This window comes from Chrysoperla carnea, chromosome 1 (genome assembly GCF_905475395.1).
Source record: "Chrysoperla carnea chromosome 1, inChrCarn1.1, whole genome shotgun sequence".
Taxonomy (NCBI): domain Eukaryota; kingdom Metazoa; phylum Arthropoda; class Insecta; order Neuroptera; family Chrysopidae; genus Chrysoperla; species Chrysoperla carnea.
In genome coordinates, this window is record NC_058337.1 from 25,354,377 (window position 1) to 25,371,858 (window position 17,482).

General features: G+C 28.7%; 1 protein-coding gene across 1 annotated transcript in view; it reads right to left on the reverse strand.

Annotated features, from left to right (window-relative positions):
* The window catches only part of LOC123305506, an 88,423-nt gene extending 72,446 nt beyond the window's left edge, over window positions 1-15,977 (reverse strand). The window contains exon 1 of the mRNA XM_044887238.1: window positions 15,934-15,977. The gene's annotated coding sequence lies outside the window, so the exon portion shown is untranslated. The remainder of the gene's footprint in view (window positions 1-15,933) is intronic.
* Window positions 15,978-17,482: the final 1,505 nt, after the last annotated feature.

Consider the following 17,482-nt stretch of genomic DNA (forward strand, 5'->3'; position numbering starts at 1 on the left):
AAAGTCAGGTAACCAATAAAACGAAAAAATGAAATACTTCTATGTTTTTTAGACAGACAATCTTGTTTTATAATATTTCTTAGCTTGAATGTACGTTAAAAATCAGATGAAGCCGTATTAATCCAGTTAGCATCTTTAAAAAAAGTTAACAGAGGAAAAAATTTGTCAAAGATCAGGATTCAAAAAAAAAATTGATCATTTTGGTTGGGTCAATTTATTTTTGATATCAGGTGTATTATTACATGACACTTGAAGAAGAAAGATTTTGGTCCAGAAAAATTTGTTTCATCAATTTATCATTAATTGATTCAATTTGCTGAAATTATTCATACCCCAATAGCCAGAGCAAAAAATGTACTTTCATAATGCAATTTACTCCAGAAATTGTTTTCGTCTTGCAAAATGTTTAGGGGTATCCTCCGAGTGTAAATCGAAATTGGCGTGACGGAGGGGTGCGAGCTTCAGTCGTCATCTTGGAAAACACGTTTTACCAAATCTTTCGTGAACCAGGCATCGTGCAACAAAAATGGTAGGGATTTTATTTATAGAGAATAACATTTTCTATAAATTTTATTGGAAATTTTTTTCTGTATAATTGAAGGGGTTTTATTTATACTCCTCCAAACTTTTTTTAACATGGTTATTACTAAATATATAGTTAACGGTTCATGGTACATGAAAAATGGTAATAAAAAAATTTTTAGAACATATAATTTCCAATAAATTTTGTTACACAAACTTTTTGTCGAAAAATTCGTAATTTAAGAGCTATAGGCCATTAACCAGGTATTTTTTTTCTACAATTTACTGCAAAAATATCTTATTATTGGCCTATAACTCTTAAACTACGAATATTATGGCAAAAAGTTGTAGATAAAATTTACTGGAAATTATAAGTTCTACAAATTTGCTTATCACCATTTTTAGTATACCGTGAACCGTTAACTGTATATTTAGCAATAACCATATTAAGAAAAGTTTGGAGCGGTATAAATAAAAACCTATGCATTGTACAGAAAAAAAATTTCGAATAAAAGTTATAGAAAAGCTTTTTGTTATTCTCTATGAAAATGATCCCCAACATTTTTGTTGTACGATGCCCGGTTCACGAGATATTTGATAAAATAACTGCGGCTGAAGCTCACGCCCCAGCGTACCCCGTAATATGTTCCAAGACGAAAAAAATTTCTGCAGTAAATTGCAGAAAAAAAATACCCGGTTATTGGCCTTATTATCTTCGTACAGACATTCTAATAATAACATCATATTGCGATATTTTGAATAAATTCCAAGCATGTTATTATTTGGTGTTCATAAAAATTTTGAATTACTTTTATGATGTATTAAGGTTAAAAACTTCATTTTTACTCTACATTAATAATAAAAATTACCTTTCAGATCGTAAGAGAAGATAAATCGTCACGAAAACATCTTTAAAATATGTATAAATTTTTGCACATTGAATTCTTTAATTGAAATAGTTACGTGTAGTAATTACTTACAGCAACTTACTATCTGCAGTAACTATCTTTAATAATTCATTTTATAATTATTTTAAAATTTCGTGAAATCATTTTTCTAAGTGAAAAAAAAAAAAAACTGTTTAGTGGAATCAATGAACTAACTAACTTTTATATTTTTTAACCCCCGAACTAAAAAAAGGTGTGTTTGACCGCTATGTGTGTCTATCTGTGTATCTGTCTTGTATGTCTATCTGTCTGTGGCATCGTAGCGCCTAAAACGGAGGAACCGATTTTGATTTTTCGGGTACGGAACCCCAATTGCCAATTTAAGGTTCCGTACCCGAAAAAACTAAAAATTGGCGATGAATTTAATAGAGAGTGTTCTTATTATATTTCAAATGCGAGTTTAGGATATCGTAGCCGAAAATTTGTCGGGGGTTTTTTAAATTTTGTAAATTTCACTTGTTAAGTCAATAATGCTCTAGAAAATAATTTTTATCCAAGTTAGAAACGACTTTTCACGATTTTTTGCACTTTTTTAGAATAGAAAATAATAGAGCGCATGTATCTTGAAAAAAATTTAGAGATATTCCATTCTAGCTACAAATTATTAATCCAACTGTATTATATATTGGCTGCTTGACTTTCCAGAGAGGCAATTGCACCGGTAGCCTCTTTTTGGATTTACGCTTCTTATTTTATAATAAAAAACTTTCATAATGTAATTTTAAAGCAAAATTTTATAAATCAATCTTCTACAGGGAGAATTTATAAAAAATTTCCACCTTAATATTTCGAAAATGAAATATCAATAAACGCAAAAACACTAAACTGATCTTTGGGATATACAGCATTTAGAAAATACTTAAAATCAAGTGCCAAAATTGAGAATTAAAAAAATATTTTTATACAAAATTTGCTTTTTTGTGACAAAGAGTACCTGCTAACAAAAAGATTAAGTTTTTTTTAGTTGTTGCTTAATCTACCATCGATCCTTTGTTCGTTATAGAGACCTTTTGAGAAATAACTTGAGTGGAATAACTTCCTATGTGGCTTACTAGAGACCAAACTCTTGGAGGTTGTTACGGCGGTTCGATATGTCTTAGTCATGCGAGTGCTACTGAAGATATTGCGTTAATGAATATTCCATATGGCGACTACCAGACCAGAGATTGGTTTCTAGAGCGCCTCAAAGCGCTAAACATACATACATAGGCTGAAAATGAAAGTCGATGGTAAGTTATGGTAAGTAAGGTATCATTGAATAGGTAATTGAAAATCCTAACTAAAAAGTGTAAAATTAATTTAAAAAATCAAAAGACCCGACTGCGTTAAATATAAATTGAAAAGAAAAAAAACAAGTTCAGCAGTTAACATAACGATATTAACAATCGAGACCCATTATTGGAAAGATTCGAGCTGATCTATTCAATGGGTCCCGACTGTTTTATCTTTTCAGTTTATATTTAACGTAGTCGGGTTTTTTGATATTTTTAATTAATTTTTTTCTATCGAATATCTACGCTCTAATGAAGTTTAAAGAACTATCCGCAAGCTCGGGATTCATAGATGTTACCCTGCCGCAATCGACTAGACTGACAATCACGATCGCCCGATTTCCCACACCAGGAATACTGTATTTTCATTCCCTATAAAAAAGGCAGATATGTGTTTCCACGTTTTATTAATTTTTCATTCCGTTTTCGAAATATTAGAATGAAAACTTTTAAAAAAATCACCTCTTTACTACAATAACAAGCTTAGCGAAATTTAAAACTTTTTGCACATTGAATTATTTAATTAAAACTTATATTCATTAATTACTTACACTAATTACAATCTGAATTAGGTATTCCCACTTCATTTTAAAATATTTTATAAAAAACGTTAAAAATAATTTTTATATAGAAATAGTTTTTAATTAAAAAAAAAAACAGTTTATTTATCAAATTTAATAATAAAGAAAAGACTAAAATAAAATAAAAACAGAGACAATATGAAACACACAAATGGCAAATGAAAACTGATATTTGAATTCTTTAAAACAAAAAATGTTCTTAAAGTCATTCTGAACATTATATATCTAGTTTTCGTAAATGACTTTATATAAAGGTCAATGTTAATATATATAGGATATATATAGATATTATATACCTTTAGTTCTAATACCGATTGGATCACTGATAATTTTCCACCATTCTTGCAAATATTGGTTGAGCCAGGCCAAAAATATTCGTTGAATTTACTAAATCTGATCATTTGAGGATTGGTTATAGTAGTTGTGTACACACACATACAGCGGTCAACCAAGCGAACCAAAAAAAAGGGTCAGATATATGCTATTGAAACGGTGCAGTTTTACGTGATACTAAAAAAGATTTACTAAAGCTGAAAATTGTTATACAGATTATACATTGCATATAAAAGTAAAACATAATTTCGTATCGACTCTAATTGACAATTTCCTTATGAGCAATAACTTTTTATACCATGTATATGAAATATACCAAGGTATACTAAGTTTAGTCCCAAATTTGTAACGCTTATAAATATTGATGCTATGAACAAAATTTTGGTATAGGTGTTCATAAAATCACCTAATTAGTCCATTTTCGGCTGTCTGTCTGTCTGTCGTCTGTCGCCTGTCCGTCTGTCATCACGATTACTCAACAACGAAAAGAGATATCAAGCTGATATAGCGTACTGAGGACATAAAAAGTGAGGTCGAGTTCGTAAATGACAAACATAGGTCAATTGGGTCTTGGGTCCTACAATTGAACAAAAGTTTAAATGTAAAAATTGTTCCTCATAAAAAAAAATAAACAACTTTTATTTGAAACATTTTTTCGTAAACCTCACTATTTACCCGTGAGAGCGCTTAAGTTGTTTAAGTTATTTTTTACTTTTTTGAGTAGATTATATTTTTTGCAAAAAAATTTTATGTACTTAATCAAAGAGTAGACAGTTTTTTACAGCCACTCTTCATATTTATATTACCTACATATTAACGACTCTACATTATTATGTATAAAGCAAAATAGGTAAGCTATCATTTTCCTTTCAGATATTATTGATTTTGTCACAATATTTTTCGCAATGACGTACTTTTTTTTAACATATTAATTTAACATTACCTTAAAGTTGTTTTAAAGTTCGAATGTGCTCTTTAGAAACTTATTTTGGAAGTATTCGTCCTATTCGATAAGTATATTCAGATCTATTACTTATCGAATAAATATTACAGGCAGATGCTATTCCAAAATTTTTTGCCATTTCATCGTTTGTACTATTTAAAATTTCAAAAAAATGTTCCTTTTTTTAGTTTGTGGTATGATTTTTCGAAAAAGAATAAATTGTGTGAAAATTTCCATTGAAAAATTCGCTTTTTCGTTTAAATGATTTTAGGTTGATGGGGCGAAATATGGTGAAATTATACACACAAAAAAAAAGAGAAAAAATCATATACATCAGCAATTTTTTCGTAATTTAATGCCCTCTTTAAATAAACTTAAAGGAAAATTTTGATAATTTTCCACACTTTGGGCGCTGATAACTATTAAGAGGAGACCGGGTACAAAAGTAATATTTTGTACTTTCACCTTAGTTGCTGATTAAGTGTTAATATTTTAATGAAATTATTTATCCATATATAAATTCCGTGCATGTTTTTTACATTAGTATTTTCATTTTCCTCATAATTTTATATTTTGTATGAATCACAAAGACTTAAAAAAAATTCGTAAATTGTTACTTCCGACCACGTTAGGGGGGTCGAAAGTAACACGAAAGTAACAGGACAAAGGGGTTTGAATAAATATGCTATGATATAATAAATCCACAAATGACTTATTAGGAACGTTTATATGGACAAGAGAAATAAACATTGGCATTCAAAAATTATATATTTTATGAAAACAAATCAATATTGTTAGCTCCTCAAAAGAAATTTTCTCAGTTTAAGTAATGAGATCTATTATTATAGGATAATCATATATTCTAATCAGATTATACAATATCAGTCCTGAGAAACATTTTACTTGTGTATTTGTGTACCCACTTGTGTAAGTGGTTTCTTGTGTACCCACAGAGCTATGTTACTTTTTTTTGTACCTTACCACAAATTTGGTAAAACAATAAAGATAACCTAAAAACGGATAGTGATAGCCAAAAACGAATTAAAACATTGTACAATCAATGTAATCAAGAAATAATATGCAAACACTCAGATTGCAAATAAAGAGGGCGCCACCGGCTATCATTTGACGGCAGTGAATCGATTTTTCGACTGTTAAATAAACCTACAGAGCATTTGTTTTTACTTTCGACCCACCGGTACTTTTATACCCGATCTCCCCTACATATAAAATAAATAGAAAATCGTAATTAGATTAAACAGAGATCAATGAGCTGATAAAAATTAATATTCAACTTAATAAGCGAAAAATTGTTGAAATAATCGTGAGCTATTTTGTTTAAAACGCATTCTTTAAACTGCGTTTATCCACAAAAAAAATCAATAAACATACATACCGAGAGTTGATTTAATTAAAATAATTTATCATTGAAGTGTATGGATGATTTTTAAAATTGACATACTTTATCTCAGACAATTGTAACTATGACTCACATAATCAGGTACACGTGTTGTGTATATATATACATATGCATTCTTTTATTTTGGAATATATAGAGCGGGTGCTCCAAGTTGAGTGTGCAAAATATGGGGACCGCATTTTGTCAATTGATTCTTGTTCCGAAAAGCTTATAAATTAATATTCCAGGGCTTACAATTCGTGCTTATCAAAATCCTAATATAATGTTTAAACATCCTGTAACAAAATTCTGCGGAATAATTACAGGTTACTTCATTCTAGAGGCTTCAATTTGTAAAAAGATGTTTAATTCTTATTAATAACAATGTGTAAAACAAAGATACTAAATATTTCAGTCTTACACATTGTTAATAATAAGGATAGTTGAAGAATTAAAAATTGAGGAGTTGAAGAGTAATGATAACAATTTATCATTACTCTTCAGGGCTTTATAAAATATGTTCAAAAATCATTTTAGGATTTTGAAAAGCTCAAAATTTTAATTTTTTAGCATTGTTTTTTACCGTTGAAAATGACTTTTTTGAAATTTTCCAAACGTTGAAGTGTCAATAACTTGAAATCGGTGGACTTTACGAAAAAATCACAAGGGAACTTTTTTACGTGAAAATGGCCCAAATAACCTAAGGTAGCTTTACTTGGTTCAAAAATTGACATTTGATTGTTTCTGTGTGGGAGGGTGGGGTATACAAAAGTTGAACCAACAAGGTTTCTGGCAACATCCGGAATATTAATCTACAAGCTTTTTCTGAACAAGAATCAATTGACAAGTGTGGTCCTCATATTTTGCACACTGAACTCCATCCAGCGCCTGCACTAATATGTATAAAAAAACACGTTTTTATATGGTTTCATAATAAAAATTTTAGTATGTATTCTTATAAACTGTGATCGATTCTATTCAGATTTTTTGTTTGTAGGAAAAGGCTTAAATTTTGCCTCTAAATATTATATTATCTATGTAAGATAGATAAGAATTGCTTATCTCACTCATTTTGCTAGGATAAAAGTTGTTTATTAGGTACCGCAAGATTTTTCATTATCGCAACCAATCAATTAGCCAGCCAAATTGCAGTCAATAAACAAGTGAAAACAAACAATTGACTGAATTAATTGTTGAAATACCAGGTATAGGCTGTGATGATTACTCTGCCACATTACACATACATACATGTCACACATATATAGCTGATATTCCCATATAATACATACTATACAAGCTGCGCATAATTTGCGCTCTCACGGGTAAACAGTGATGTTTACGAAAAAATGTTTCAAACAAAAGTTGTTTATTTTTTACATTTAAACTTTTGTTCTATCTTTAACGGCTTAGAACAGCAATCAAGTGGAGATTAATTCGTATTCGACCCGCTGCTGAATACTTAAGTATTTCGAAAATTGTTTAAATATCAAAATATTTTTAAAATAGTTTGTTTAAAATTTGAAATTAATGGCCGTCCATTTTGAAGGATAAATATGAAAGACAATGCTAAAAAATAAAATTTGAGCTGACCAAAATTATAAAAAAATCTTCGAACATCTTTTTTTAAAATCTTGTAGAATAAAATTGTATATGTAGGTTGGGTTAGGTTATATTGGCTGCCCACGAAGGACACACTTAGGCTATAGAGTCCATTGTGATACCATATATGTGTTTTACCACCTTTCGGCTGATAATTTATATTATCCTAAAATCTTTTTTGTTTCAAATATAAAACTGTTTATAACCCGGAAACGTTCAACCTTTCGTTTCAATATAGATATAAAACTTGCGTGAACAAATCTGCAGTCGACGATTAAACGTTTTATTTTATTTTTACAAAATTACAGTAATTTTTTCCGCGTATTACCGCCTAAAATTAATGAAAAAAAAAAAAACATACCAAAAGCAAAAATAAAATTATCGAAAATTCACTGATTTTGAAAATTAAACATTTTTGTCTCATTTCAAAATAACTAGAAAAACGAATTGTTTTATAAAAACTAAACACCTAAACAAATTTACACATTAATTTAATGAGTGTTTCAAAACTTCATTATAAAGAACTATTCAAAAATTGTAAAAATATTATTTTCATATCTCATAAAAATAAATCACTTGCACAGTAAACATAAAGTGTTTTCAAAACCACTTCACAAATAAAAAACACTAAATAAACATAAAAAAATAAAATCATTTAAAAAAAATTGAATATTTTTGAAAAGCCGTACTTCTTATTGACATAAGAACCAAAGAGGAAAGCCGTTCAAGGTGTATCAGTTTACTTACACGCATATTGTTTGATACAATGCAATACTTTTAATAACTTTACTTTTAACTACTTTAGTGAGAGTGATCAATTATTGTCTACTGAATTGACTGACTACTAACTACGCACTGAGTCATATTTTTTTGTAAAATATAAATATGTAAATAAACTTCTTTTCTATAAAAAATAAATTTTGATAAAAATATTTTTTTTAAAACAAGCTTTTATATTAGTAAGTTAAAAAGTCGAAAATATTTTTTTTCTCTGAGGCACATTCTTTATATGTAGATACTAGCTGTGAACTACCCGCTTTGCTGGGCAACATCCCACTTGCACCCCTCCCTCCACATTTCCTTGCGTGGGATAACAGTTTTGTAATGTACACGTCATGCTCTTTTATTTGATACCCCACTTAGGTATATTTGTAAATATTCGATAATTCCTTCCCACTTTCTCGCTACACCTTTCTACCCTCCGAAGGTTAAAAGTAGATAAAAACAATAGATCTTTGAAGCTGGTTGTATATCGTGTCAATATTTGAGCTTAATCTATGCACAACTTTTTTAGTTTTTGAAGCATACCCTTTCAACCCCTATTTCAACCCCTTACTCTACTATAATATGGATGTATTATACATAAAAACCTTCCTCTTAAATCACTCTATCTATTAAAAAAACCGCATCAAAATCCGTTGCGTAGTTTCAAAGATTTAAGCATACAAAGGGACATAGGGACATAGGGACAGAGAAAGCGACTTTGTTTTATAATATGTATTGATGGTATAAGTATTCATGTAGTGTACATCTTCAACACCATATATTTAAAGCTTCGTCAGATTTAATTGTCAAGTAACGGATACTCTGCTTAATCGAGATAAAACTTTACACAAACCTGTACTTTATTTGAAAATTGCAATGCAAATTTAAATCAGAATGATGCCATAGCAAGTATATCAAAATTTGAGCCAATTTTATGAATCAAATATAAAAATTTTTATAAACCTTAAAATACAATGTCTCTCCCGAAAACGTTTTCAATTTTGACAAAAATTGTAACTTTTGACTTAATGAGTGAATACTTGATATACCAGAGTATAAACTGTAGGTATGTCACAAACTTTTTATCAACTCGCTTTCGAAGATAGAAAGCTAAAGATGTATAAATCGTGTGACAATACAAGGTATAAAACGACAAAAATATTGTGAAATCACTGTGTAGAACTAAATTTATTCTTCCCATATCTTCCACCATAACTTAATACACATATCGTTATCTATTCTCACAGCTTCCACCTTATTTGAATCCAAATGTTCTTGATTTTGAAAATTTAAGAAAAATAAGTGAAAATAAACAATTGACTGAGTTAATTGTTAAATACCCTGTATAGACTATCAAGTGTCATGTTTGTACATTACAAACGTTGGCCTCTTCCATTTAGCTCAATCGTATGCCAGATGAATAATTTGAGATGAACCTATATTGCTAATTTACGAACTTGACCTCACTTTTTACATTCTGAGTACGCTATGCAAGTTTCAGCTCGATATCACTTTTCGTTTTTGAGTCAATATCCTAAACGTTTCAAACTTGGGACTAAAATCAGTATACCTTGATATATATTTCATATATACAGGGTATAAAAATAGTTTATAAGGTACAAAATAAATTTTTATTGCATTAAAAATAAAAACAAACTTTTATTATATGCAAAATTTAGGGGAACAATTAAAAATGTCTAGGGAACTCCGGAATTTTTTACTTTTGGTACGATACCCTTAATATATTCTACTTAAATAAGCTGTTATTTACAATGTATGCAGTATATAATTTTTTTTTTGTGTGTATTATAATAGGTTGGCTGATAAGTCCCCGGTCTGACACATAAATGGCGTCGCTAGTATTAAATGCATATTATTTTTATATAGTACCAACCTTCAAATGATTCGTGTCAAAATTTGACGTCTGTAAGTCAATTAGTTTGTGAGATAGAGCGTCTTTTGTGAAGCAACTTTTGTTATTGTGAAAAAAATGGAAAAAAAGGAATTTCGTGTTTTGATAAAATACTGTTTTCTGAAGGGAAAAAATACAGTGGAAGCAAAAACTTGGCTTGATAATGAGTTTCCGGACTCTGTATTTTTTCCCTTCAGAAAACAGTATTTTATCAAAACACGAAATTCCATTTTTTCCATTTTTTTCACAATAACAAAAGTTGCTTCACAAAAGACGCTCTATCTCACAAACTAATTGACTTACAGACGTCAAATTTTGACACGAATCATTTGAAGGTTGGTACTATATAAAAATAATATGCATTTAATACTAGCGACGCCATTTATGTGTCAGACCGGGGACTTATCAGCCAACCTGTTACCTTCACCTTGATAATAAACAAATATAATTAAAATAATTATAATTTTTAAAATCATTTCCAAATTTGGTATCTTCTATATTTGGAACCAATCATTTTACTACATTTATGACTTTATGACTCGCCATTACATTTTAAAACGCATATTATGAATGTGTCGTAATAACCGTAAGAATAAGCAAAATTGTCTTTAAATAATTAAAGTACTTAATAAATACTTCCATGCAGCTATATTATGTGATTGTACTTCTATACATTCACAGCCTAAACGCCTACTTTCTGTAACCTGCATTTCTGTCACATCACGAGATTTTGCATATTACTCTATCAATTTCCATGATTTATCCCCCATTTTAAAGTTTTTCTTGCTGGCTACTTACGAAAATAGATTCACGGTCTGAAATTTTATCGCTTAGAAAAAAACAGGTCCTACGGACCCAAGACTCAATTGCCCTATGTTGCTCATTTACGAACTCAACCTTACTTTTTACCCTCCTAAGCTCGCTATAAAAATTTCAACTTGATATCTCTTTTCGATTTTGAGTTATCTTATTGAGACGGACAGACAACTGAAAACGGACTAAGTAGGTGATTTTATGAACACCAGTACTAAAATTTTGTTGGTAGCATCAATATTTTCAAGCGTTACAAACTTGGGACTAAACTGAATATACTATGATATATTTCATAAACATGGTATAAAAATTAGCTTCGTGTTGAATTGATTGAAACGAACTATTTTTATTTTTATAATAATATGCACAATCAATATTTGAATCACGTAATTCTTGAACTTGAAGAAAATTGAAACAAATAACAAAATATTTATGAGTGTTATAGAAAACACAGATGACACTACCAGTTAAAATTTTATAGCTTAGTCGCAGAAAGTAATAAAAATACAAAATTGTGGGTATTGCTACCAGCAGGAATATTATCGCAAAATTTTGAAAATTTGTCGACTACAAATTATACATGCAAATCTTATCAGAATAGTGGCAAACAAATTTCTCTTTACTCATACGACATAATCTGCATTCTACATTTGAGATTTTCTAAATTTTCTCATTTATTTCAAAGGGTTAAATTTTTGTCTCCGATTTGGATAAAAATAATTTTTACAAAAAAAATAAAAATCTAGTATTTTTAACAATTGGGTGAGTAGTTTTGCAAGAGTTGATATCCCAGGGTAATTTCTTCAATCAATACCTGAGTTTGTCGTTTATTCACAAAATCAATCAAATTTTCTCTGGAATCATTTCTATGGAATATTCAGGATAATTAAGATCCAAAAATCGCAAAAAATCTACTTTATTAAACGTTTTTTTTTAAATATCTCCTGAATTATTTCGAAATAGAAGCTTTTCGAGTCTTAGGCGATATTTCAAAAACTTCACCTTCGAATCGTTAAATAAACCCAATTTTCGAATTTTTTTACCATAAATACTCTATTTATCAATGTTTTAAAATCGAGAAAAACGGGCTTAAAATCGGGAAAAAATTTTGTCTTTGATTTGGATAAAAAATAATTTTGAAGAGTTATTTCTACCCAGAAATTCGAATTTCTTTAACAAGGGTGACAAATTTCTGAGATAAATCAAGTAAACCAAAAGCCCATTTGTGTCTAAAACTAAGAAGCAACAGCATAAAAAATACACTACTCAGAACAATATAAAAGTCACCTCAATTTTATTGTTTTTTTTAATCGGCCAATCTTGTTAATTTTTTGAGGAGGTAAAGTGTAACAATTTTTGTAACAATTTTTGATTATTAATTATTAATTATTAATTTTTTTTTTAATATAACCTATTTAAATCAATTTAAATAAAAATCATCAGAAACACTTGCACGATTGAAAAAAAATCAATAAAATTTAGATAGCCCTTATTTTTTTATGTATATAAAAATACTAATTGCTCAAAAAATGTTCATAGTGCCTCTCCCAAAAATTTTTCTATACGCATCCTTGCAAATCGAGTTTAACAAGATCCCAGAATAAGAAAATATATTTTTCTGAAATTGTTAAAAAATAGCGACTTTTTAGTTTTTTAAATGGTTATACCCGGCAATGAAATAATCAACAGATTAGTAAATTTCCTGTCATAAATTGTTAGATAAAAGAGACTTTCTGGTAGCGTTTTGACGGCAGAAAACCTTTTTTATTGATATTTTATACATGGTTATTGGTTAATGAATAAATAGCATTATTTCTAAAAATACTATAGAAAGTCGCTATTTTTAACAAATTTCAGAAAAATAGCGAGTGCATTTCGTAAGAAAAGCACAGTCTCAGACTGCTACCGAGGTGCCAGGCTCAGTCAAGCAAATTTCATATTCGCCTGGGAATGTATTGCTTTTCCTACTAAATAAACTACTCTTCTATATATCTACTTAAAACACTTCAGAATTAATTAATGTATTGTAAGAGCTGTTTTAGACTTCGTTAATCAATGTGGGCCTTGCCTCACTGGTTTAAGCCTAAATCCGCCACTGGCGACAATACATTGTCCCAACCATGAAACGTAAAAATATGTTGAAAATTTCTATTTGTATTTTCATACCAATTACAAAAACCTTCCCCATACTGAGAAATTAAAAAGGTGCTAAAACTAACACATGTTGTAAAATTTCAACTTTTTCAATGATATATTAATCACTTGCTTAAAATGGAAAATTGTAACCTTACAAGTGCATACAGATTACAGACAAGGTTTTTACTTTCAACAATATGCCCTATAATAATACTGATGGTTATGACTATGTGTGACATTCATTTAGTAGACTTAAGATTTACAAGCGGAATTAATGACATTCTTCAAACAAACGGTATGTCTTGTATGTATCGTTACGGAAGTGGTAATGTATGTTGTACTGAAAGGCATCCGTACTTAATAATAAAACATATTTCCCTCAGGTAAAATTCATTAAGAACTCTCTTGTTATAAAACATGTACCCATTCTAGTATTTTCTAAATAAAATAACTAGACAAGATGTTCATGTGAATGCAGCCCTTGGTTTAGTCCATGATATACACATTCAATTTCCCAGATCATGAAAATAGCTTTCTATAACTGCTTAAAACAGTTCAATTGTATTTATTGAATTTTAACAGAAGTGTGCTACTCAAAGATTAAAATCCGCAAAAGGAACTGAGATCAAAACCCGACACAAATCAATCATTGTAAATATTTCTGTTTTTAAATTATTGTTTAACTGATTTTCTACAACGTTACTAATAATCAATTAACATTAACAGAAAAATTTCAAGCTTTATTTTTATCCTGCCGCCAACGCTCCAATTTCTAAGCGATTGTTCTAAAAGTGGTGTTAAAAGATGAATGTAGACGAAAAATAAGAATGTATTTTTTCGATATGTCCCTTGGTTTTCGAAATATCGAAAGCTGAATAATTAAACAAAATTATCAATTTTCAATATTTTGAAAATTACGCCAGATATCGAAAAATTTTATTCTTACTTTTCGTATTATATCATCAAATTATGATATAATTTATCATCAAAATTGCACACAATTTTTTGAGACCCATTAAAATATTATACACCTATATTTTAGTCAAAACTTTTAGTCTTCAAAAATTAGTTACCGTTTTTTCAGAAAATGGAAAATATCGGATAATATCTTTGTATACCATTTATTCTAAAATAAGAATATTCGCACACACAAACTTTTCTATTCGAATTTTCCCTGTTCCGGGAAAACAATTATACATTTTTTTCTAACACACGTACAGGGTGTTAGAAAAACTGAACAAAAACCAAATTCTAAAAATAATAGCTTAAGAAATAAAGTTTCTTACAAAAGTTGTAAAGCTAAGAGTATTATTAAATCTGACCTTGAAAATGACCTTGAATGCCAAAATGATCTCTTTAACTTTTAACTTGTTATAGATAGAGAAAAACTCTGAATTAGAAAGTTGTTCTTCATACAAAATCAACAACTTATGTTCGAAACCTTTTTTCAAGAACTCCATTGTTTCGTCAGAAATTAAATTCGACATTCTATCTATTCTTATATGGAGATAAGTTTTTGCAATGAAATTCTAATAATAGAAAGCGATATATTTAACATTTTTAAATTAAAAAGTTGATTTGTACTTTTTTTAACGCCCAAGCACGCAGACACGGGGGGCTGAGGGAGGCCCTCCCCTTGGAACTTGCTGAATGAATTTCAAGTAACAATCATCCCCTCCCCGAATGAAATTTCTGGCTACGTGCTTATTAACGCCTTATAAAATCTGTATTTTAAACTTAAGTTCGAAAAATTTTTCGATTTCAGTTATTAGAATTTTAAATTAGATACTACTAAAATATTACTAATTTCAAATAATATACGAAAGCATGAATCATTTGAAAAGTTATTCAAAATCTGAATAGAACTCTTGTGTTGTGAATTAAAAATATAAAAATTTGTATGTATTGACTGAACTATTTGCACTAAATAAAAATCTTGACATCATTATGTCAAAAAGTCGTCAGAGTTTTTACTCATTTGTATAATAACATAGCAACACAAACGTCTTTTCAATATTATGAAAAACACTCGAAGATACAGGTTAAAAAAAATCATATCATATATCAAAAGATTTCGATGTCAAAAAAAAATAGGGTAGAATTTATGAAAACACACCCTTAACATATAAAATGTACAGGGGGAGAAAAACACCCTACAATACTCCCACAGCCTGCTGCTGCAGGATGAAATACTGAATGCAGCATAGAAACGGATCGATCATCGTATGAACAAATTTAAATACTCAAGAGCATGTTGCCAGACGTAAACAATAATTTTTATGAAATAACAACAAATATTTTTTTTTTAGAATTAAAACATGCATCATATAATTTTTGTTTTTATCAAAATTATACAAATTTTCAAAAAAAAATAATAAATAATTAAAAGATCGTCAAAACAACTGAAGGCTAATTTAGAAATTCAAATTTGTAAAATATTTGATAGTGTTAAAACAAAAGAATAATGCATGCCGGTTTATTTGAAAATTACAATAAGGATGTTTATGCAATTTATATAATAAATCTTATTGTAAACAATATAATATTTGTTAACTAAAAAAATTGATTTCAAGATGAAATAAAAAGACATTCAATTATAAACAGCAAAAACATATTCTAAAGACAATTTATAAAATTTATATTCAAAATAATAAAACGTCATGTTTAAAACTAATAAATAAATGCCACTAATTATTAATAAAATAAACTTACCATGATGAATTCTTTTTGAAATCACTTTTTATAATAACATTAAATTACGAACCACCATTAAAGATTACACATAAGCAGTACTACCAACAGTAACTTAACCGACAAATAATACCAATCTAAAATAATGTTAATCTTCTCTAGCTTTGTTCTTAATAACAATTCAAATTCATTGTTAACAAAAATATATTTTTATGAAAAAAGAACATATTTTACATATAATTTAAAAAATAATCTTTAAAATTATGCTCATTATTTGGAAATTTATCTAAAAAATCGTTCATCCAGTTAATTCGTTCAACATTTTGAATATCTTTTGGTTTAGTTTTAATTTTCTTTATTGCTTGATTCGATTTCCTTTGTTTAATTTTTGAAATTTGTTGAAGTTTTTTAAATATATTTAATTCAGTATCGATACCAACTCTCCAATTATTATTATTAAATTTGGAAAAAGATGCTGTTTTTGGTTTTATTTTTGGATACTCATCAACTATTTCGTTGCTCGTTAGATAACTTGCGCTACCAATTGCAACCACAGGTCTTCTAGTAAATATTTTATAGACGATTTTTGGTGGAAAAGTTTTTCCACACAAACGAAAACGTATGAATGTACCCGATATCACATCCAATAGTTGTGATTCATTTGGATTGATATTTTTCAGTGTTGCAAATGGATTTTCCATACAATTGTGTAAAATATTTTGTATGTATTTAAAAATCATACGATCAATATAATTTTTCCAAGTCCGTTGTATAATTCTTGCAGCCACATCTCGTAAAGTTAATTTGAATATATTTCGATTCCCATTCTTTAATATATATCGAATATTATGGGCAAATTTATTCATTATTTCTTCATTATCAAATTCTACTTTAATATTGGATACAATATTCGAAACGATATTATCTTCGTAATCATTTAATGCTGCATATATCTCGTCTTCATCACAATCTTCCAGATCTTCATTTAATATTGCAAAAGGATCGTCATTCTCAATGCCATCAAGATATTGGTCGGTATCCATTTACCCTTGAAACATTATATCTTTTAAGCATTTTAAAATAATTGATCTTTTGTTCAATAATTTACGTGCCTTAAACATTGCTAACCAACCTGCCTATTGCCTAGATTTTTGTTTCACCCTAAATACCATGAGCTCCATTTCAAATTACGGTCTCAGAAAGCTCGGTAGATTTCAATTTCATGATCATAAAAGAGTACTTATATATTATATATGTCATCTTATATATTATTTCTCTAACCTGTTATTTCCTGTCCACGCGAGATCTTCCCTTTTTCTTTATGAAACCTAATGACTTCTAGTTTATAGGAAAATAGCAGGCTAGAGAAATAGTATTAATATTAAATTGTGTGCAATATGTAATTTGTATTTCATATCTGTAATAAAATTGCCTATAATTACGCACATATCGAGCTATATTATATAAAACGGATAGACAGATACCCACAATTGGAGCCGTAATAAATGACTATTTGGTTGTCATACCAAATTTTAATATTTTTTAACAAAAATAATAAACTCAAGTTCAT